Below are 22,175 nucleotides of genomic sequence, written 5' to 3'. Positions count from 1 at the left end.
CAGGCAGACCTATTATCCTACCAGCTTCTAGGGATTTTAATGACCACAGCAGGCATGCAGCTTACCCCTTGAAAGGGTTTCACTCTGTTGCCCAGGTTGTGCAGTGGTGCAATCATAGCGCATTACAGCCTCAAACTCCTGGGCTCAAGTGATTTTCTGCCTCAGCCTCCCAAAGGGTTGGGATTACAGGCGTGAGCCACTGCACTCAATCTAAAAGTGGTCTTTGTTGCAGGCAGCTTGATGCTTCTCATGGGATAGAAGATTAAACAATGTCTTTCAATTTTAATCAATTTATGAAATTAAAAAATTCATTTCCAACCTGATTATTTGAAAGCATTCAGATTACTTTCTATATTAGGAATCCTGGCTATAGCTGGAGATGGGAGGGAACACTGTGTCATTTTATTAATTAGTGGTTGATATGGGCATAGAGAAATGGGGTAAAGAAGACAGGAGATGAGCAAAAGACATGTGTACATGTCTTTTGTGTGGGTGCTTTCATCCTCAGGTGAAATAGTTTTGGCTTACTGAGAGCTGAAGGAGTGAACTTATGTAAATGCTGGATTAGTTTCCCGTCCCCCACTCCTCTCCTTAAGTTTTAAAAAATTGTGTGTGTCCCAGTACCAGCACCAGCGTCCTTACCCTGCAATGAAAAGCTTTCCCACAGCTTCAGTTAAACAGTTCTACATGCCTAACAGTGTCTGATCCATTCTTCCTCAGCTCATTCATTCATTGAGGTGCCATGCTTTCTCTTGGGATAAAAATGTAATTAGAGTCCGGGCGCCGTGGCTCAAGCCTGTAATCCCAGCACTTTGGGAGGCCGAGGCAGGTGGATCACGAGGTCAGGAGATTGAGGCCATCCTGGCTAACACAGCGAAACCCTATCTCTACTAAAAATACGAAAAAACTAGCCGGGCGCGGTGGTGGGCGCCCGTAGTCCCAGCTACTCGGGAGGCTGAGGCAGGAGAATGGCGTGAACCCAGGAGGTGGAGGTTGCAGTGAGCTGAGATCGCGCCACTGCACCCCAGCCTGGGTGACAGAGCGAGACTCCGCCTCAAAAAAAGAAAAAAAAGAAAAAAAAATGTAATTAGAAGATCCTGCTGCAGGATGTCTCAGAGTTGGTTCTGTCCACTACCTGGATAAACTCCATCAGGAGAATGTATGAAGGTGCAGATTCCTGGGCTTCACCCACAGAGATTTTGATTCTGCTTGTCTGGGGTGAGTCCTGATGTTTATATAGATACTCATTAAATAAGATGTTAACTTACAAACTCACCAATAAGACCTCTGACCTTTTCATAAATGTTTGCATTTTAAAAATACATAGGAAGATTATATCATGGTATATAAATCAAGTTGAATAGACCTTTAATGATTTTGTTTTTTAAATATTTTCTTTGATTATATTTTGCCTGTAGTTTTAGTCTTATGACGTGTACATTTTCTCCTTGCAGTTGTATATCTCTTGCATGTTGAAATTTTTATTTTTATTTTTATTTTTTTGTAAAGCATATTTCCATCTGATGCAGTTTGGATATTTGTCCCCATCCAAATCTCATGTTGAAATACAATCTCCAGTGTTGGAGCTGAGGCCTGGTGGCAGGGGTTTTGATTATGGAGACAGATCCCTTATGAATGGCTTGGGCCATTCCTTTGGCGATAAGTGAGCTCTCGCTCTGAGTTCACGTGAAATCTGGTCGTTTAAAAGTGTGTGGCACCTCCTCTCTCCTGCTCCTGCTTCTGTCACATGAAGTTTACCCCTCCTTCACCTTCTACAATGTCTGGAAGCTTCCTAAGGCCTCCATAGAAGCAGATGCCAGTGCTATGCTTCCTGTACAGCCTGCAGAAACCATAAGCCAGTTAAACTTCTTTTCTTATAAATTACTAAATCTCAAGTATTTCTTTATAGCAATGCAAGAATGGCCTAAATCATCATCCTATTTTTATCACTGGATCCTCATGAGATATGAATGAAGAGAACCCATTTCAGCTGAGGACACTGAGGCACAGAGATGTTATGTGACTTGCTTAAGTGACTTACAGTCAGAGCGATCAACCTCAGTTCTCATTCCAGAGGTATTTCTGATTTGACTTGAGGCACTGCCTGCCTTCATGCTTGATCAGATTTGTCTATGATGGACAGAGACCTTTGGAAGTCACCTGGAACCTTCTCCTGCTGTTGAAGCATCTAAAACAGGCCAACTGAAGGAGAGTGTCACATCTAAGGCTCCTTGGAAAAAGGCCTTATATAGTCAGGTGCTCTCCAGAGATGTTCCTCTGCAGGTGACCACCCTGTCCTCTGACTGTCTCCAGCCAAATCTAAATCAGTCCAGGTTTGAAACAGGCTTCTCTGAGGCCCCAGGGCAACTGAATTTCTCTCCTTGAATGTAGCCAATCACTCCATCCCCTGTGCAGGCTGGCCTTGACTTATTTCCACTCCTTGCTAGGCACAAGGCCATACTAGCGGCCAGTAAGAGAAAGAGCTGAGGCTGATATGTGCATCTCTTGAGGCACCCTTTGCAGTAGAAAGAACTCTGGGAGACCTGGCTTTGCATTCTGCACCTGGCTTTGTGACCTTGGACAAGTGACTTAACCTTTCTGAGCTTTGGTTTCCTCATCTGTGAAATGAGGATAATAATACATAACCCATGGGGCAAATTTTTTTTTTTTTTTTTTTTTTTTTGAGATGGAATCTCGCTCTGTTGCCCAGCCTGGAGGGCATTGGCGTGATCTCGGCTCACTGCAAGCTCCGCCTCCTGGGTTCATGCCATTCTCTTGCCTCAGCGTCCCGAGTAGCTGGGACTACAGGCCACCACACTCGGCTAATTTTTTCGTATTTTTAGTAGAGACGGGGTTTCACCGTGTTCGCCAGGATGGTCTCAATTTCCTGACCTCGTGATCCACCTACCTTGGCCCTCCCAAAGTGCTGGGATTACAGGTGTGAGCCACTGCACCTGGCCAGGAAATTTTAATACTCAAAATATCATCTGTGAAGCAGTATCTGGCCTTCTTGACCAGGGTGTGTGCATGGGGAATGCTGATTCCCTTTCCTGTCTCTGCTTTCTGGCACTGCTCTTCTCTTCCTCAGGTCTAAGCTGACAACAAAGACTCCTCTCCGCAACTGCTAGGATGAACTGTCTCATTAGAGATGACAACAGATGCACAGTAGCACCCTGCTACTTAACCATTGTTATTAGAGGCAATTCTTTTTGAATTTTAAGTCCATCCGTAATGTGGGTCAGAGGCTTCCTGATAACTTTCTGAGTGCCCAAAGCAACAGTGACATTATGTTCAGCCACAGTCTTCGGTGATGACCTTCTCTCCTGCTGCCCCTAGTGGTCCCAGCCCCAGCTCTCAGAAGTCCAGGAGCTGGGAGGAGATTTGCACCATCTCCTGGGGATGGTGCTTACCCAGGGCCAAGTTCAGCCTGGACCTCAAAGACCTGCTTCCTCTTCAAGGGAGGAAGAAAGATCACCTGACAATCAAGAGATCTTCTAGGTCTTGGTAATGAAATGCAAGAGGGTGCTGGTGCTGCTTCAAAGGGAACTTTTCACTGGGCGAAGAAGAGTAGGATGATGCTGACGTCCACCAGGTTGACTTGGGCTGTGGAACCCTTTCTTGAGGGAGTGACTTTCCAAAATCAAGGAAGAAGGGATCTGATTGTGTTTCAGAAAGGCTCTTATTAGCATAAATGTCCATAAAATGAAAACAGAATTATCTGTTCGTATTTAAGATTAAACTCTATCTCTCTTGAATCTATAAAATATAAGCTGTTTGGCTCTGCTTTTAAGATCAGCATAAATTGCAATATTTCTGTGGGTGTTTGCTTTTTTGAGATTTTTTTGTCTGGCCAGGTTATTAGAAGCATTTTACAGTTAAAATGTTTGCTTGCCATCACTCAAAAATAGGGCTGGAGAAAACTCAAATATCATTGTTCTGTGTTTTGAAGCAGAAATGAAAAAAAGTAGTTTAAGGATAAGAAAGGCTAGTGTGAGATGCTGTTGCAGAAAAGAAATGGCAGGAGTGGGGACTGTGTGTGGCTGCTTTGGCCCTTGCAGCTCTGAGTCCTGTGTTTCCTGACTGTACTCCCCTCAGGAAAGGAGGATGCACAGCTACACCCACAGCCCTGACTCCTCCCCAAGTAACATAACGGGAGCCTTCCGCCACACAAGTGACTGAAGGTGGAAATGGAAAATCCCAAAGCAGGATCATAGGAGAGTTCTTAGGGGCAGAGGGACTGTCTTTATACTCCCCAGACTCATTGCTAAAGCTGCCTGCCCTCTTGATCTGAAAATGGACTTTTCTTTAATCCAAGTTAGGCCAACAGAGGACTGGAGTCAGGTCAGACAGGGGATTAGGGTATACAGTGTTGTAGAGAACTGGGGATTTTGGAAGTAGAAACTCATTTTTTTTTGTAATGAAGAAGCATTTAGGTGAAGTTTGACATTTCCCTTAGTTTCATTTCAGTTTCCTTTTTGTGTGTACTATGTACAATTAAATTCAGCTCCTTTTATTAAAAGTATATAAGATTTTTGTCATAAAATTATTTTGTCTCTCTGTCCATCCTTCCATTTATCTATTTATTCCTCAAGTATGGAAATGTGGAAAAAATGATTTTCAACAAAAGATGACAGTATCTCCTCTGCCCCACACTGGTAATATTTTCAGTAAATTTTTGTACCTTTCTGTATTTTTTACTTTTAATCGTTTTGATATATTTTATTTTAAAATCATTTCTTCTTTCCTTTTCTCACTAACTTCCTACTTTCTCTTCCTTCATCCCTCCTTCCTTCCATCCTGCCTACTTTTCTTCCTTCTTTTGAAAAACAGTGAAGATAGTTTAAATGGAGAAGGTAACCAGCACAGAGGCCACTTCCTGCTCCTTGTGAGGGTTCCCCAGCATGTAGCCCCTCTAAAATCACTCCCTGCTTCAGCAGCCTGTCTTTTGCTTAGGATGACCGACTGTGGGTAGTCACATTCTATGCCTATTTGCTCAGTGTACTATTACTAGTGCTTTCTTTCACTCTCTGCATGTGTTGTCCTGTTATTGGTGGGAGGTATCTGTTACTCTTGGCAAATCTGTACAGGTCCGCAGCAACCTCAATTCTTGCCTCCTCAGAAGAACGAATTGGACTGAGGGGCATAAGGCAGAAAAAAAAGATGGACGCAAGTATCAGAGCAGGAGTGGACATTTATTAAAAAGCTTTAGAGCAGGAAAGAAAGGAAACTACACTTGGAAGAGATCCACGTGGATGACCTGAAGAACAAGTGTGGTGTTTAACCTTGATCCTGGGACTTTACAGGCTGGCCCACCTCTAGCAACTTGCACCCCTTTCCCATGATTCTTCCCTTAGGGCGGGCTGCACATATCCTTGGGAAGCAAGCGCACGCAGTGTTTAGAAATTTGTATGCATTCTCCTCTGAGGCTTTCTGCCCTTTTCCAGTGGCGTGCCCCTGGAAGATCATACTCTGCCATTTTGTCTCTTAGTGCACAGGCCTGGGCAGTTGCTTCTCCCTGGCATCTGCATTCAATGAACACTTTAGTGCAACAGGTATGGACCATCAGGAAATGGCCACTCCCTGGTGCTGGCTGCCAATTTATCACTTTTAGAGAGGCAATGTGATGACTGCTGAACCATTGCCTGGCATCCCTTGTGGGTTGGGAGAGCCCTCTCCTGCCCTGCACGTGCCTGTCAACTACCTGTACAAGTCCTGGACAATGACTTGCCTGGCTGCTCTACTTTCCTTCAGCACAGGGTCCCAGAGCAGGGACCCAGGCCACCTATTTTACATTTATGGGCACAGTGAGCCTGGGGCCTGAGAATCTCTGGGGATAACGTTTGGTGCTGCCCTTCCACCACATGCTGGGCACAAAATTGGGAGAGGAGCTGCCTTTAAATGTGGCTGCCTCTTGATGCTGAGAAAAAAAAAAATCCCACAGGACCCAGGCTGGTGCCAAAGTGCTTCCCCCAGAGGATGCCTGTGGGAAGAATGGCTAACAACAGTCATTTCAGCTGCGTTAGGCTCCTTTGCTGTAATTCCCCAATCTAAATAGGCTTGTAATTGTAGAGCGGAATGAAGTGGTTGGGCAGACGTGTTCTCTGTTGGAAGCACAGCCACAAAAGGGACTTAGCATCTCATTTTCCTTGTCATCTTTAAATGTGCTCACAGTATATACCCCACTACCCCATGAAAAACCTAATGCTCTCCCTGATGTTCAAAGGGCCGTGGGTCTGGCTCCAAGAAGGAGGCTGCTGCTCCTTTCAGGTTGACAGGCTTTGCTCCGGAACCACTCAGTGACAGAGAACAAGGATAGACTCCCTAGTATGAGAGACTTTGGGCTCTGGTAAGAGTTCCTGCAGCCTGTCCTGTCATTGGTGTTTTGAATAAAGCAGTGACTCTTCAGGGAGTCCTCTCCTCCCTTCCTTCCTCCCTTCCTCCCTCCCTCCCTCCCTGCCTTCCTTCTTTCCTTCCTTCCTTCCTTCCTTCCTTCCTTCCTTCCTTCCTTCCTTCCTTCCTTCCTTCCTTCCTTCCTTCCTTCCTTCCTTCCTCCCCTCATCCTCCTTCCTTCCCTCATCTTCCTTCTTTCCTTCTGGTCACTTATTTATTAATAGTAATAAATAATTATGCAAATAATCCCAAGAATACCTTGTACTTCTGCATCCACTTTAAAAACAACGGAAACAAGCCTGAGAGATGGTAACTGACCCAGAAGCTTCAGATGCTGTTAGAGCAGGGATGTCTGTCTGACTCTGGAGCTCAAGAAAACATATCACATATCACTATGTGCTGCTGTGTCTCATGTGGAAGAGGCCACAGACTGACAATGCATTGCCACCTAGAGCTTTGGGGGAGTATGATGTGGCATGGCAGGTGGCTGTCCTAGTTCACTGGCAGGCTGAAAAAGCTGACTCAGCCCTCATGGGGCTAATTGGAATATGGATGCTTGAGGAAAGAGACCAGTGACTGTGGTCACTAGGGGACTAGAGTGACTGTGCCATGTGTGGGTTGATCAACTCCAAAACTATTGATGTAGGTGTTTTAAGTGTTTCTTTCCTGAGCTAGTCAGTATTCAAGGTAAAGTTCAGGGTCAAAAAGTTCTATTTGGCAAAGCAACGTTATAGTTCTAGAGAAAAAAATGATTCCCCTTTGTCATTAATTCCAGTACTTTTCTTTAGGACCTTAATTTGGACTCATGGTTTCCTCATTAACTATATAAATGGGATTAATGACTTGATTCCAGCAGAGAACATGAAGTACTTAAGGAACTGTTTTAGCCAGATGACACGTTATTATTACCAGTAAGAGGTGGGAATATTAGCATTTATGTGGCCCTTTATTTGCAGAGACTATTCTGATGGGTTATTCACACACGTATTATAATCTTAATGGTCATTTTGTGCTCCCCCATTTGTCATGCTTGTATATATTTGCAACATTAAAAAATTATATTACTAAGGACAAATGATGTCCATAGAAGCCTGCAGCTGCCTGTCCCGTGTGGTCATAGAATACTTGCTTTCCTGTTGGGGATCCTGACCCTACTGTCCCCAGTCCTAAAGGCCTCTGTAGGGGTTTTAGGTTCAGGGATCTTCCATTTAGTTGTCTCCTCTTGGTAGAGAATTAAACGATGTGTTTTATAGCTTATTAAGGGGTCTTCTATGTGGGATATTTCCACATTGAGTGGTAGGGGAGTGGGGGAGTTGGGGTGGTGGTGATCTTTGTTTTTAGTTGTAAATTTTTAAATTCTTTTTTTTTTTTTTTGGCTCTATTTTCATAGTCTCTTAATGTGTTAAATTTGGCTTAGGCTTTTTTGAGTTATTAGATTTTCATTTTTACCAGAGTTTAAATAGATACTTTATTTATTAATATATCATAGATTTTGGGGGCACATATGATATTTTGATACTTGTATGCAATGTGTAATGATCAAATCAGGGTAATTGGGATAACCATCACCTCAAACATTTATCTCTGCTTTGTGTTGGGAATATTACAGTTCTTCTCTTTTAGCTATTTTGAAATAACAATAAATTATTGTTAACTATATTTTCCCTACTATACTATTGACTACTAGAACTTATTCCTTCTGTCTAGCTGTATATTTGTACCCATTAACCAGCTTCTCTTATTCTCCCTCTTCCCTAATTAACCATCGAAGCAGAGTCTATTTGACATAATACAGGTTTGTCATGGAAGTTGTCTCCCACATTTTCCATTACAATGTCATTTCTAAGACCTCTATTTTCTGCTTAACAAGTTAGAGGATGACAACAACAACAACAACAATTGAACAAGTATTGAGTTTTAAATGTTAGACACCCAGCTAAATACCATAAATTCATTATCACATTTACCCATCACAGCAGTGCTATAAGATATATTTGATTATTATCTCCATTTCACAAAGACAGAGCTGAGACATAGAGTATTAAATGACTTCTCCAGTCAGCACTCTAATATTCTAACTCAGTTATCTACCGTTACTTGTAGCTAAACTGCACCTCAAATCTATTGAATCTCATAACTTAAAAGAATTTTTTGCTAGTTTTAGAAAACAGTTACCTGTAGCTTAGTTTAATTTATGGTGTTTTTTAGGGACCTTCTCTGCCCTCAAATGACCTTGATGCACTGAGATAAAGTCAGAAAATGTCCTCAGTGTTGGACCTTTTTTTGTCTTAGCTCTGCTTTTTCTGTTGATAAAAGGAGTCACACTCTATAAAACATTTGAAGAGATTTATTCTGAGCCAGAGATGAGTGACCATGGCCAACAACATAGCTCTCAGGAGGTCCTGAGAACATGTGCTCAAGGTGGGTGGGGTGGCAGTTTTGTTTTGTACATTTTAGGGAGACATGAGACTTCAATCAAATACATTTAAGGAATACATTGGTTTGGTCCACAAAGGTGGGACAACTCGAAGCAGCCAGTAGATTCCAGCTTATAGGTAGATTTAAAAATTTTTTGGTTGACAATTGGTTGAGTTTATCTAAATACCTGGGATCAATAGAAAGGAATGTCTGGATTAAGAAAAGGGATTGTGGACTAGGTGCAGTGGTTCACACCTGTAATCCCAGCACTTTGGGAGGCCGAGGTGGGTGGATCACGAGGTTAGGAGTTCAAGACCAGCCTGGCCAAGATGGTGAAACTCTGTCTCTACTAAAAATACAAAAAATTAGCCGGGTATCATGGTGGGCACCTGTAATCCCAGTTACTTGGGAGGCTGAGGCAGAGAATTGCTTGAACCTGGGAAGCAGAGGTTTCTGTGAGCCCAGATCATGCCACTGCACTCCAGCCTAGGTGACAAAGTGAGATTTTGTCTCAAAAAAAAAAAAAAAATAAAAAAAAAAAAAAAAAAAAGAAAAAGAAAAAAAAAAGAAAAAGAAAGAAAGAAAGGATTGTGGAAGCTAAAGTTCTTATTTGCAGAGGAAGCCTTCAGGTAGCAGGCTTCAGAGAAGATAGGTTGCAAAATGTTTCTCATCAGACCTAAAGTCTGTGTTGACCTTAATGCCGGAGAGGTATAATGAGGCATGTCTGACCCCGCAACGTCATGGCTTGATCCAATCTCTCAGGTTAAATTTTAAGAGTATCCCGGCTGAGGAGGAAGTCCATTCAGATGGTTGGGGGGCCTTAGAATTTTATTTTTTTGTTTACATGTCTCATTGTTTTTCCTTCTAGAATGATTATCTCACCTCCAATTTTCATTTTCCCGTTTGGTTTAAAACTTTGAGTTTTCTTCATTTTGCAGTCAGTCCCTTGAATTATAGTGGGCTTTGGAAGTATTGCTCTTTACCACTCTTTTGTGTTAATGAAGTAACATCTGTCAGCAGCTTCTTATTTTTCTTCTTATGTGTGAACCCCCAAAATCTGAGACAGGTCTCAATTAATTTAGAAAGTTTATTTTGCCAAGGTTGATGCCATGCACCTGTGATACAGCCTCAGGAAGTCCTGACACGTGTCCAGTGTGGTAGGAGCACAGCTTGATTTTATACGTTTTAGGGAGGCATGAGACATCAATCAATATGTGTAAAATGTACGTTGGTTCAGTCCAGAAAAGTGGGACAACTTGAAGCAAAAGGTGGGACAACTTGAAGCAGAGAGGGGCCTTCCAGGTCATAGGTAGGTAAGAAACAAATGGTTACATGATTTTGAGTTTCTGATTAGCCTCACCAAAGGAGGCAATCAGATACACATTTATCTCAGTGAGCAGAGGGGATATTGATTTACGCTGAGGTGTTGGTTCCTTAATATCAAATATGTCAGGAGAAAGTTAAATCTTAACTGTGTGTGAGGAAGAGGCAATATTAACTTGGAAGAAGACACCTCAAGTGGTTGAATTTCAAGTAAAAGTAGTAAGAGTTAACATCTGTTACATGCACTTCTGCATAGTCACACTTAATCCTTACCTTAGGCAAGTGAAGTGGGTACTAATTCTGATTTTACTAATGAAGACATGGAAAGTGATTTGCCTCATGAGATACAGCTGGTCAATGGGGCAGTGGGTTCATATGATGCTGTCGCTTTCTGAACGCCAGACTTGCCTTGTGATGGACCTGGGGAGGGGGGACCACAGCTGTGGTTGGAAGCAACTTCTCCAGCATGGTCAGCCAGAGGCACCAACTCAACAGCAGGCCCTAAAGAGACTGGGGATTCCTCTCTCATTTTCAGGGTGCTAATATCTCCCTCCCACTTGGGGTAGGAATTTTCCTAGCTGTTTGTGGTGGACGGAGAGTGAGGTGAATTCTTGACCCCGGACTACTGACAAGGGAGCAGATTTCTTTCAGTGATCCAGGGAATCCTAAGACCCAGCTCTCCTTTAGACAGAATTAACCCTTCTTCCATGCTCAGTAGGTCAGTGGGTCCTACACCAGAAAGGAGGAAGGATCTGAATATTGAACATCTACTAGATGCACACTCTGTGCTGGGCTCTTTTAGGCTTAGCTCTTTCCTCTTTTTCTTGATAGGGGTTTGTGCCTAAGCACTTTTTTTGCTTTTGTTTTTGTTTGTGGGGAACATATGACTGGAAATAAACTTTAGAGAACTCACTGGGCTTTGCTTTTTGTCTGGCCTTCGTCCACAACATAAGGTGTTAGATCAAAGCCTCCAAGAGCCACAAGATTTTTGAAACTCTTGAAAATGCACACAGATGGGAACTGCCACTTCTGGAAACAATGTTGCCTCTGCTTTCCTCCTGGAAGACATTTGTTACTTCTCAGCATTCCCTCAAGGGGCTCTTTAGGTGTTACTGACACCTGGCTCCAAAGGTGAGAGAGCACATGCTTCTGAATCCTTCCATTTCTACCACCCACTGAAAGGTTAAAAAGAAACACATTGTGACTGAGCAGTTGCCAAAATGACCTGGAAATTTGTGTCACTCTGATGCTGTATGAAATGGGCTCCTTCAAGAGGAGAGGGGACTGCCCACAGTGCCTCCACCCCATCCTAATGCAGCTGTGATTATAACAGCCTTGCCTTCTTCTACAGAAAAATGCAACTTTGGAGGTCTGTGTCACTTTAGTGCTCTCAATGCAATGTGTAGCACTGAGATACATTTCTAAGGCTTCTTCCTGACAGACTGAAAGTCCATCAAGCCTTATGGAAAGATCACTGGAGAGGCCTGAAAATGAATTCATTTCCCTGTCTCCAAAGGAAGTGTGTGGAACGTTTTGGCAGTGCGGCCTTCACAAGGTCAAAACCCACAGCAAACTCTACCCTCCACACACGTGACACTAGAGAACTCTCCTCCTTTGGGGTTCTTTTGCATTATGCAACTCTGCACTATACAGTGATTGATTCTCAGCTGGTAACTAAGCATTTGGATGATGGAATGGGCTTTATTTTCATGTCAACCTGCTTCTGATTTAGAGTTTAAGATGTGATACAATCAGGCATCAGTTTAAAAAATGATCTGTACAATGGGAGTGAGAACCAGTTTCCATTATGACCAAGGAGATGTCCTTGGTGCTGTTGACAGCACTCTGGGCTTCATCGTGTTTCCTTTCCGACTGAAACCTTGATGGTGCTTTTAATCAGCTCCACCTGTTCTCCTACTTATGACACATTTTGCAAGAAAAATATGTACATATATCTCTTACAACAATAACCACTTACTGATTGCCTATGATGCAGGACCTCTGTGGGTTACTATTATTCAGCTTGCAAACTGGGGCAAAAAGCCAGCCACACTGTACTTGCCAGGCTGTCCACCTGGAGCAAGTCTGTGTTGTCTAATTCATGAGGACTTACATGGGCTCACAGCAGGCCTGTTCCAATGCAAGCCCATCATGGAAGTTTATAAACACCATTATGTTTAACCTGCACAAAAGGTGAGCAACAGAGATATTATTATCCTCACTTTACAGAGGGAGAAATTGACTTGGAGGAGTAAAATCACTGGCTCAAATTTTCATAGTATAGAGAAGTGGAGTGGGTATGGAAAGGAGGAAGACTGGAATGTATCCAATAGTGTTGGAATTACAGATATTAGTATGAAATCATGGCTTTTAATAAGTAGATATAGAAACAAATGTAGGCTAACAGCAATGACATGCTACTAGCAATAAATATATTTAGCATCCAGATCATTGTCTCTAAATATTATTTTCCACCCTAGAAACCAGGTTTCCTTTGGGTAAATGTCTATTTTGGGGCTGGGGTAAAGAAGGTGCAAGATAAGCCTGAAACATATTATTTTGCCAGGAAGTGAACAAGTGCTCAAGGAATGATGGAGAAATTCCCAAAGGACACCGAATCTAGCTAGACGGGTCCACTGGCCAAATTAACAATAAAATGGATTGTTATCCATTGAACAAAATAAAAACCCATGAGACCACAATGATAAAAATAAACAAACAAATAAATAAGGATATAATATAAAGAGTGTCATTACTGGAACAAAACAATCATTGGTCCAAAGTTACACAGTGAGGTTTCAAACTACCATCTGTGTTCTTGCAGAACTTACGTTTATTCTTGAGTCATGGGACCTCTCTACTGCAACAGAATTGTTGCAACAATTGCAAGTACTGCAGTTGACTTCCTAGGGAAAGCGTGGTGTCTTCACTTAGTGGGACTGGATTCAAGATGGGCTTTCCCATGTCTGTCCCCTCTAGTCATCGATACTTTGCATATAATTTTTTGAGGTTATTTCCAAAGCATCAGCCAGTGTGCACGATCCTTTAGGAAAAGAAACCTGGTATTCAGTTGACTCTTCTGTGCCTTTGCTTTTAGAGTTGACACATGGCTTCTGTTCTCATCAGAAATATCACTGGGAGGAAGGGGTGGTGGGGGGGAGGAGGAGGAGGAAGAGGAGGTGGAGGAGAGGGGAAGGCGAAGGCTCCAAACAAACAAAAAGAAACAAACCCAAGCTCAAATAAAATCATTGGAGGGAGGTGTTGGCTAAGACTAAAGCAAGGTTTCAAGAAAGAGCTGAACATTAGGCCCTGGGAAGATCAAGAAGCAAATCTTCTGCAAAATTGCTCTGTGATGGGATGGTTTTTGCCATCTTCCTTTTTATGGCTTCTTGGAGTCTGTCTGGCACTGTGCTCTGATTTACTCTGAGTTGCTTCTTCTGGAACTCTGCCCTTCCTAGGAATGTTGTGCATATGAGGCAATAGGGCACTTTCAGAAGTGTAACTGTACTATCTGAAACTTCCTTTTGTGTTTCTTGGTTGAAATTCCCGATGCAAAGAGTCTCATTAACTTTATTCCTTTTTTTTTTTTTTTGCCAAGCAGCACCCAGTCCATGGATGGACCACCCTTACTTAGGTGTCTCCTCATCATCCTGACGCTAGTCTGAGGGGGTGGGTGGGATAAATGAATCACATATTAAACTACACGCTGGATTGCTGGTGGGGAGTTCCCTAGTGGAGATGACTGGGTCTCAATAGACCCCAAAATTAACTAAGGTTGGTCTAACCACATTCCCATTATGGTAATAAGTTTGATCAGAGAGAAAGAAAATCTTTCAGCAAGGAGGAAGAGACCAGAGTGACTGCTATGGTTTTGCATCCTTTGGTGTCCCTTGACGGCTGCTCATTTAAGAATTTTAAATTCTTAAATGTTGTGTGTGGTCAGGGGACCTAGACTGAAGGGGCCCCCACACTTGTGGGCAGCTCTAAAACTAGGCCCTATTTCCACTCTCTGATTGAGACCTCTTCCCTCATCTATTTCCTGTGGTTGAAGCCTCCTTGGACATCCCTCCTCCCTGCACTGGCCCTGTTTGAGTTGCAGTCAAGTCTCAGATGCTCTTCTTGACCAGGATATCCCTTAAGTTGTTAATTTTGTAAGCATCCTTAAGTCCTACCTGATCACACCCAGTCTTGACATTTTTATTCCTATTTTTGACTGTTAGTAATGGCTAACATTTACTGAGGACTTATTACATGTCAGACATTATGCTAAGCTCTCTTTTTGCATTAACTCATTTAATACCCATGAGGCATTCTCCCTATTTTACAGATGATGAAATAAAGTTTAAGAAAATTAAGTAACTTGCCAAAGCTAGCACAACTATTAAGTGGCCAAGATAGAATTCAAACCTTTTATGTTTGAATATGTGAGCCTATAAATTTCTACTTTGCAGTATACTTGTCAGCAGGAAGGAGCCTAGCACTCTCTGTGTATAGTGTGTTTCCGTTTTTCCAGCTGTGACGTACATTTAAGCTTGGTCTCCCCACCTAGGCTACCCCAGGGTATCCATCTATTGAGTTTCAGACTTGAGCCTAGTTGGAAGCACAAAGGCAGTTCTTGGATACTGTTCTCTGCCCAGACTTCCATTGTAGTTTAGTTCTCAGGCACATCAAACACAAGCTGTAATTTTATATTTTCTTCCACTCAGCTCCAGACTGGCTTTCAAGAAGAAGTTTAGTGTTTTTCTTCTGAACTCTAGACCCCTAAATTTCTACTGACAATAATGGGCAACATCATACGCCTAACACAAATTCCAAAGAAACTGGCCCTGTTAGAAGAGGCAAATGCAATTATATGGCTCACTGGTCTTGTCTGGCAATCAATTTGCTTGAGGAAATTTGATAAGAGTGAAACATGTAATTGATTTGGCTGATATCTCTACATATATTCCACTCCTCTGCCCCCACCAACTCTAGCCAAAGCTAGGGGTGAGAAAATATGGCATCTTTTACTTGTCAGTTACCAGGCCTGCCTCTGAAAGGTGTTTTAATGGGAAAAAACCCCTCAAAAACACATTTTTATAATCTTGCCTGATTGAATCAAATGAAGTCCCCTTCTTCATTTGTATGTCTCTCCCTGCATGTCAGGTCACTTTGTCCCATTGATGCCAAGGTAGATGACACAGAGAAAATAAAGATGACTGAGTCACATTCTAAATGCCTGAAGCTTCTCTGTCCCTAGACCTGTGTAGCATGACCTGGGTTAGCCAAGGGAGCATGAGGCTCATCTATATCTCCCACCTGGGGAACACACATATCTGTGCATGTATGCATGCTAACAGAACTGTATGCATACATGCACAGATGTGTGTGTTCCTAAAAATTCCTAATATGTCCTTGTAATCTGAGTATAAAAAGGAGATAGCTCTGGTAGGAAGAGATCAACACTCTCAGCTTTCTCCAACATATCACCTTCAAGGTGCATCCTACCGCGGAAAAAACATTGGGAACAAAAGGTGCTGGTGTCGAACCTGGCTTTGCTAATTAACTTTTTATTTCACCTTCTGTTCATTTTAACCTCAGTTTCTTTGTTTGTAGAATAAATGGGATAATACCAACTCTGCCTTTCAACATTAACTCAAAAGAATCCATGTCAAATGTATGGGGACATTTTTGGACCAATGAGCTCATGGCAGTCTCATGCGTATGTTGAAATGGTCACTCAACAAAAATCTCAGATATTATAGCACAAGTTCCCTGCACTCCATTAAACTCACAGTGGTAGATTGATGTAATAGTGCAAGCTCTCACTGAGTAACAACATGGACATTGCATTCAGACGAACTTGATTCCTAGCACTATTGCCATATGGCTTTGAACAAATAATTTTACCACTATAAACCTCAGTTTCTTTACCTATAAAAAGTTGGTGGTAGAATAGTTATATCCACTTTACAAAGCTGGGATGAGAATTAAAAAAGACATAGCACGTAACACTGTACTTGGCACATAGTATACACCCCAAACCATGGTTACTATGAGACCTTTACTACTATCATTAGTAATAATTTCAAAGTGAAATTTACCAAAAACACTATGTCCAGGACACCCAGGGAACACTAGGTTTTCAGCTGCACGTCATGCGCCTTTCTCCTATGGTAGTTTCTTCCTTGTTTCTGGAATTAAATGCAGTCATCAAAGTCCAGACAAGATTTCCCAGGGGAAGCTTCCCCTTCAGTGAGTTAGGATGAGCACAGGGGATTGTGACTGCATTAGACAGGAGGCTGGACGAGCAAGGGCAAATCTGATCACACAGCTCAGAAAGTCTGTCTTTGTGGAGATGCAGCCTGGCTGAGCTCTTCCAACACAGGGCCTCAGGGCCTTTTTTTTTTTTTTCTCTTCAAACAACAGCTTATCAGAACTAATAAAATTAAAGAACACCTCTAAAATCTGCCACTTTCACTTAATGAAGTAACAGGTGGTACCTGAACTGACTAATGATGTCAAGGCCTTTCATTTGTGGCAAGCTAATTTCCTCTGAACATGGAAGACTAGTCTTAAAATAAGATGAATGTCCTTCCCTACCTGGTTCGTCCTAACCATGGTACCACAATTAATGAAAGCAGCCAGACATTTCCAGTGCTAACCTGTCAAATAAAGATTCCCATCTTGAGAGGTATGGGCAGCTTCAGAGCTTGTGGCTCTTTGTTTGCACCCATATCCTTCCAACCTCTTCAGACTAAATGTCTGGTTAAGAATGCACAGGGAAGGGCCAAGTTTGTGTACAGACAGCTGAAAAACCTGGGGAGAGGCAAAATGTTACTTTTTTTCCCAATGATTGTTTATTTAAGAAACCTGGAATAATACCTGGGGTTGTAAAGCCTTATGCACCATCTCTGATGAAATAGCAAGTTTCCTTGACAAATACAATTTTGGAAATCACTTAAAGAAACAGTCTTCTGGCCGGGCGCGGTGGCTCAAGCCTGTAATCCCAGCACTTTGGGAGGCCGAGACGGGCGGATCACGAGGTCAGGAGTTCGAGACCATCCTGGCTAACACGGTGAAACCCCGTCTCTACTAAAAATACAAAAAAACTAGCCGGGTGAGGTGGCGGGCGCCTGTAGTCCCAGCTACTCGGGAGGCTGAGGCAGGAGAATGGCATAAACCTGGGAGACAGAGCTTGCAGTGAGCTGAGATCCGGCCACTGTACTACTCCAGCCTGGGTGACAGAGCGAGACTCCGTCTCAAAAAAAAAAAAAAAAAAAAAAAAAAAAAAAAATAAATTAAATAAAATAAAATAAAAAAAAAGAAACAGTCTTCTAAACCGTAGAAAGTTATTAATTACCTGGTATAGTCAACATTTTGCTTAGATTTTGCTTTGAATCAGAAGAAGAAAATTGCCTTCATAAACATATGATTACTTTTGGGACTAGTACGTAACTAGAATCTCAGTCCAGTAAGGGATATGATAATACTGGTAACAATAAGTAATTAAATAAGATTGTATGTATCCACATTCACTATTTTGTTAGCTGCCCACAGAGGGACCTCTGAGTTGGTGTAGTGTTTCTGATAGTGCGGTCGACAGATGTACTACAATAGATTCTGCTGGTTTTGGTCATGCAATTTAAAATGCACATTATGAGCCTCTCTCAGAATCTACTGAGATACAATATCTATGGATTTGGATTGGGAACCCTCATTGCCCTCCAGCTTTATGGATGATTCTTATGTATTACTTGTAATTTTGGAGTATTTGTGATCATTCTTTTCCTGTGAAGAGAGCTCATTAAGTGCAGCTCTTGGCTTTTCTCCACCCTTTGCTGACTCCAGCCCAGGAGATATGGAATAATATGCTGATTTGTAAATTTGCAAAGAATTATCTGGGCATGCTTGTGTTAACTCCATTCCCCTTGTCCTAGAGACGTAACTGCCTTCAGAAAGGAGATCAGTATGTGGAGGCAACTACCCCCAAACCCCTATTCACTCTGGTTGGACAAACAACTATATTTTAGAATGTGCTATTTTGTTTTCTTTTTTCTTTTTCGATAATAAAGTAAAAACTGGCATGTTTCCCTTTTTTGCGTAGGATGGTAAATTCTCTATCTTCTGTCAACTCTACCTTTTTCCTCCAACTCTCTACAAAATTTTGCTGTCTTTTCAAGGTTAATTACATTTGACCCTTGAACAATGTGGGTGTTAGGGATGCCAACCTCCTGCACAGTAAAATATCCTCATATAACTTTGACTGTCCCAAAACTTAACCATTAAGAGCCTACTGTTGACTGAAAGTCTTACCAATAACATAAACAGCCAATAAAGACACATTTTATATGTTATATGTCTTGCATACTATATTCTTACAATAAAGTAAGTTAGAGAAAAGAAAATTTTATTAGGAAAACAATAAGGAAGAGAAAATATATTTACTATTTATTAAGTGGAAGTGAATAATCATTAAAGTCTTTAACCTCATTGTCTTCAACTTGAGAGGGCTGAAGAGGAGAAGAAGAGATGTTGGTCTTGTTGTCTCAGAGGCAGAGTCTATGCATGGACAAATGCCAGATTTTTCAGGCAACATAAGCTGTGAATGTAGTTTTTAAAACCATTTGTAATGATATGGAGTAACTTTGTCATGGCAATTCAGCATCATGAATGAAGATTTGGGCCCTTTCTTACGGTTCATTTTTGGAGTCCTAGCTCTGCCACATATTAGTAGTGTTGTATGGAACATATTGTACATTCCATAGGCCTGTGCAATGAATGGCTAGTGTGCGTGAGTTCTACTACTGACAGGATGCCATTCTATAGACTCATCAAGGAACATTAATGGCTAAATGGAACATGAATCCTGTTCCTGCCCACTTACCTGTAGTGTGACCTTTAGCAAGTTGTCTACTTTCTCTAAGCCTCTTTGTCTTATATGCGAAAATGACTGCCCTACATTCCTACAGAGTGGGTGCAAGAAAAAAGTCATTCTTATGGATACCTTTGAAAATGTTAAAACTCTTTGGAAATATGGGGTGTAATAGTAATTTAAAAGGGCATTCTATTAGTACTTTTTTCTAGCAGACACAAATATATGTGTTAAGTATGGAGAATGCTGACTTCTGCCATTAAACCTTAGCTTCAAACAAATATTCATTCCTTCATTTCAATTAAGGCTGTGAACATGTGCTTCGCCTTCTAGGTGACTCACTAAAACTCTAATGCCAGTCATGCAATTCTTTCCTTTGTGCCTTCCTTTTGGTCAATCATTAATTTTTTTTTGTTTAATCAGCTGCAAACACCTGTTACTTGCAACCAGATTTAAAAAAATTCATTCTGCAATAAATAAGTAGTTAGTTGTTTTTTTTAAAAAACTTTTTTTTTTTTTTTTTTTTGAGACGGAGTCTCACTCTGTCGCCCAGGCTGGAGTGCAGTGGCATGATCTCAGCTCACTGCAAGCTCCGCCTCCCGGGTTCACGCCATTCTCCTGCCTCAGCCTCCTGAGTAGCTGGGAGTACAGGCATCCGCCACCACGCTCAGCTAATATTTTTTGTATTTTTAGTAGAGATGGGGTTTCACTGTGTTACCCAAGATGGTCTCGATCTCCTGACCTCGTGATCCGCCTGCCTCGGCCTCCCAAAGTGCTGGGATTACAGGCGTGAGGCACCGCGCCCGGCCTAAAAAACTTTTAGGTTCATGGGTACACCTGCAGGTTTGTTATACAGGTAAAATCATGTTGGGGGTGGGCGATGTACAGATTATTTCATCACTGAGATACTAAGCCTACTATCCAATAGTTATTTTTTCTGATCCTCTCCCTCCTCCCACCCTCCACCCTCAAGTAGGCCCCAGTGTCTATTGTTCCTCTCTTTGTGTCCATGTGTTCTCATCATTTAGCTCCTACTTGTAAGTGAGAACATGCAGTATTTTGTTTTCTGTTCCTGTGTTAGTTTGCTAAGGATAATGACTTCCAGCCCCATCTGTGTTCCGGCAGAGGGCATGATCTTGTTCTTTTTTATGGCTACATAGTATACCATGATGTTTGTGTACCACATTATATTTATCCAATCTGCTGTTGGTGGGCATTTAGGTTGATTCCATGTCTTTGTTATTTTGAATAATGCTGCAATGAACATACACAAGTATGTGTCTTTACGATACAACAATTTATATGACTTTGGGTATATACCCGGTAATGGGATTGTTGGGTTAAATGGTAGCTCTGGTTTTAGCTCTTTGAGGAATTGCCACACTGCTTTCCACAATAGTTGAGATAATTTCACTCCCACCCATGGTATATAAGTGTTCCCTCTTTTCTGCAACCTCGACAGCATCTGTTATTTTTTGACTTTTTAATAATAGCTATTCTGACTGGTGTGAATGGTATGGCAGTAGGGTTTTGATTTGTATTTCTTTAATAGTCAGTGATACTGAGCTTTATTTCATATTTTTTTGACCACATATATGTCTTCTTTTGAAAAGTGTCTGTTCATGTCCTTTGCCCACTTTTTAATGGGATTTTTTTTTTCTTGTAAACTTGTTTAAGTTCCTTATCGACACTGGATATTAGACTTTGTCAGATGCATAGTTTGCAAATATTTTCTCCCATTCTTTAGGTTGTCTGTTTATTCTGTTCATAGTTTCCTTTGCTGTACAGAAGGTTAATTAGATCCCATTTGTCAATTTTTGCTTTTGTTGAGATGACTTTTGGCATCTTCGTCATGAAATCTTCACAAGTTCCTATGTCCAGAATGATATTGCCTAGGTTGTCTTCCAGGGGTTTTATAGTTTCGGGCTTTACATTTAACTTTTTAATCCATCTTGAGGTGAGTTTTGTATATGGTGTAAGAAAGGAGTCCAATTTTAATTTTCTGTATACAGCTAGCCAGTTATCCCAGCACTATTTATTGAATAGGGAGTCCTTTCCCCATTGCTTGTTTTTATCAGCTTTGTCAAAGATCAGTTGGTTGTAGTTGTGAGGCTTTATTTCTGGGCTCTCTATTCTATCTCATTGGTCTATGTGTCTGTTTTTGTACCAGTAGAAAAGAACCGTTTCGATTACCGTAGTCCTGCTAGTACAGTTTGAAGTCAGGTAGCATGATGCCTCCAACTTTGTTCTTTCTGCTTAGGATTGCATTTAATATTTTGGCTTTTCTTTTGGTTCCATATGAATTGCAAAATGTTTTTTTTTATAGTACTGTGAAGGATCTCAGTGGTAGTTTGATAGGAATAACATTGAATCTGTGAATTGCTTGGCCAGCATGGCTATTTTCATGATATTGATTCTTCCTACCCATGAGCATGGAATGTTTTTCCATTCATTTGTTTCATCTCTGATTTTGCTGAGCAGCATTTTGTAATTCTCATTGTGGCGATCTTTCACCTCCCTGGCTAGCTGTATTCCTAGGTATTTTATTCTTATTGTGGCAATTGGGAATGGGATTGTGTTCCTGATTGGCTCTTGGCTTAGCTGTTGTTGGTGTATAGAAATGATAGTAATATTTATATATTGCTTTTGTATCCTAAAACTTGGCTGAAGTTGTTAATCAACTGAAGGAGCTTTTAGACCAAAACTGTGGGGTTTTCTAGATATAGAAACAAACTAGAAAACCTAGAAGAGATGTAAAATTCCCAGACACATACACCCTCCCAAGACTGAACCAGGAAGAAATTGATTCCCTGAACAAATCAATAACGAGCTCTGAAATTTAATCAGTAGTAAATAGCCTATCAACCAAAAAAAAAAAAAAAAAAAAAAGAAAAAAGCGTGGGACCAGGCAGATTCACAGCGGGATTCTACCAGATGTACAAAGAAGAGTTGGTACCATTCTTACTGAAACTATTTCAAAAAATTGAGGAAGAAAGACTCCTCCTTAACTCATTCTGGGAGGCCAGCATCATTCTGATAGCAAAACCTAGCAACTAAAAACACCAATATCCTCGATGAACATTGATGAAAAAATCCTCACAAAATACTTGCAAACTGAATTCAGCAGCACATCAAAAAAGCTAATCCATAATGATCAAGTAGGCTTCACCCCTGGGATGGTTGGTTCAAC

This window comes from Theropithecus gelada, chromosome 9 (genome assembly GCF_003255815.1).
Source record: "Theropithecus gelada isolate Dixy chromosome 9, Tgel_1.0, whole genome shotgun sequence".
Classification (NCBI taxonomy): domain Eukaryota; kingdom Metazoa; phylum Chordata; class Mammalia; order Primates; family Cercopithecidae; genus Theropithecus; species Theropithecus gelada.
The sequence above is the reverse complement of the archived record's forward strand: the minus strand, read 5'-3'. Positions refer to the sequence as shown.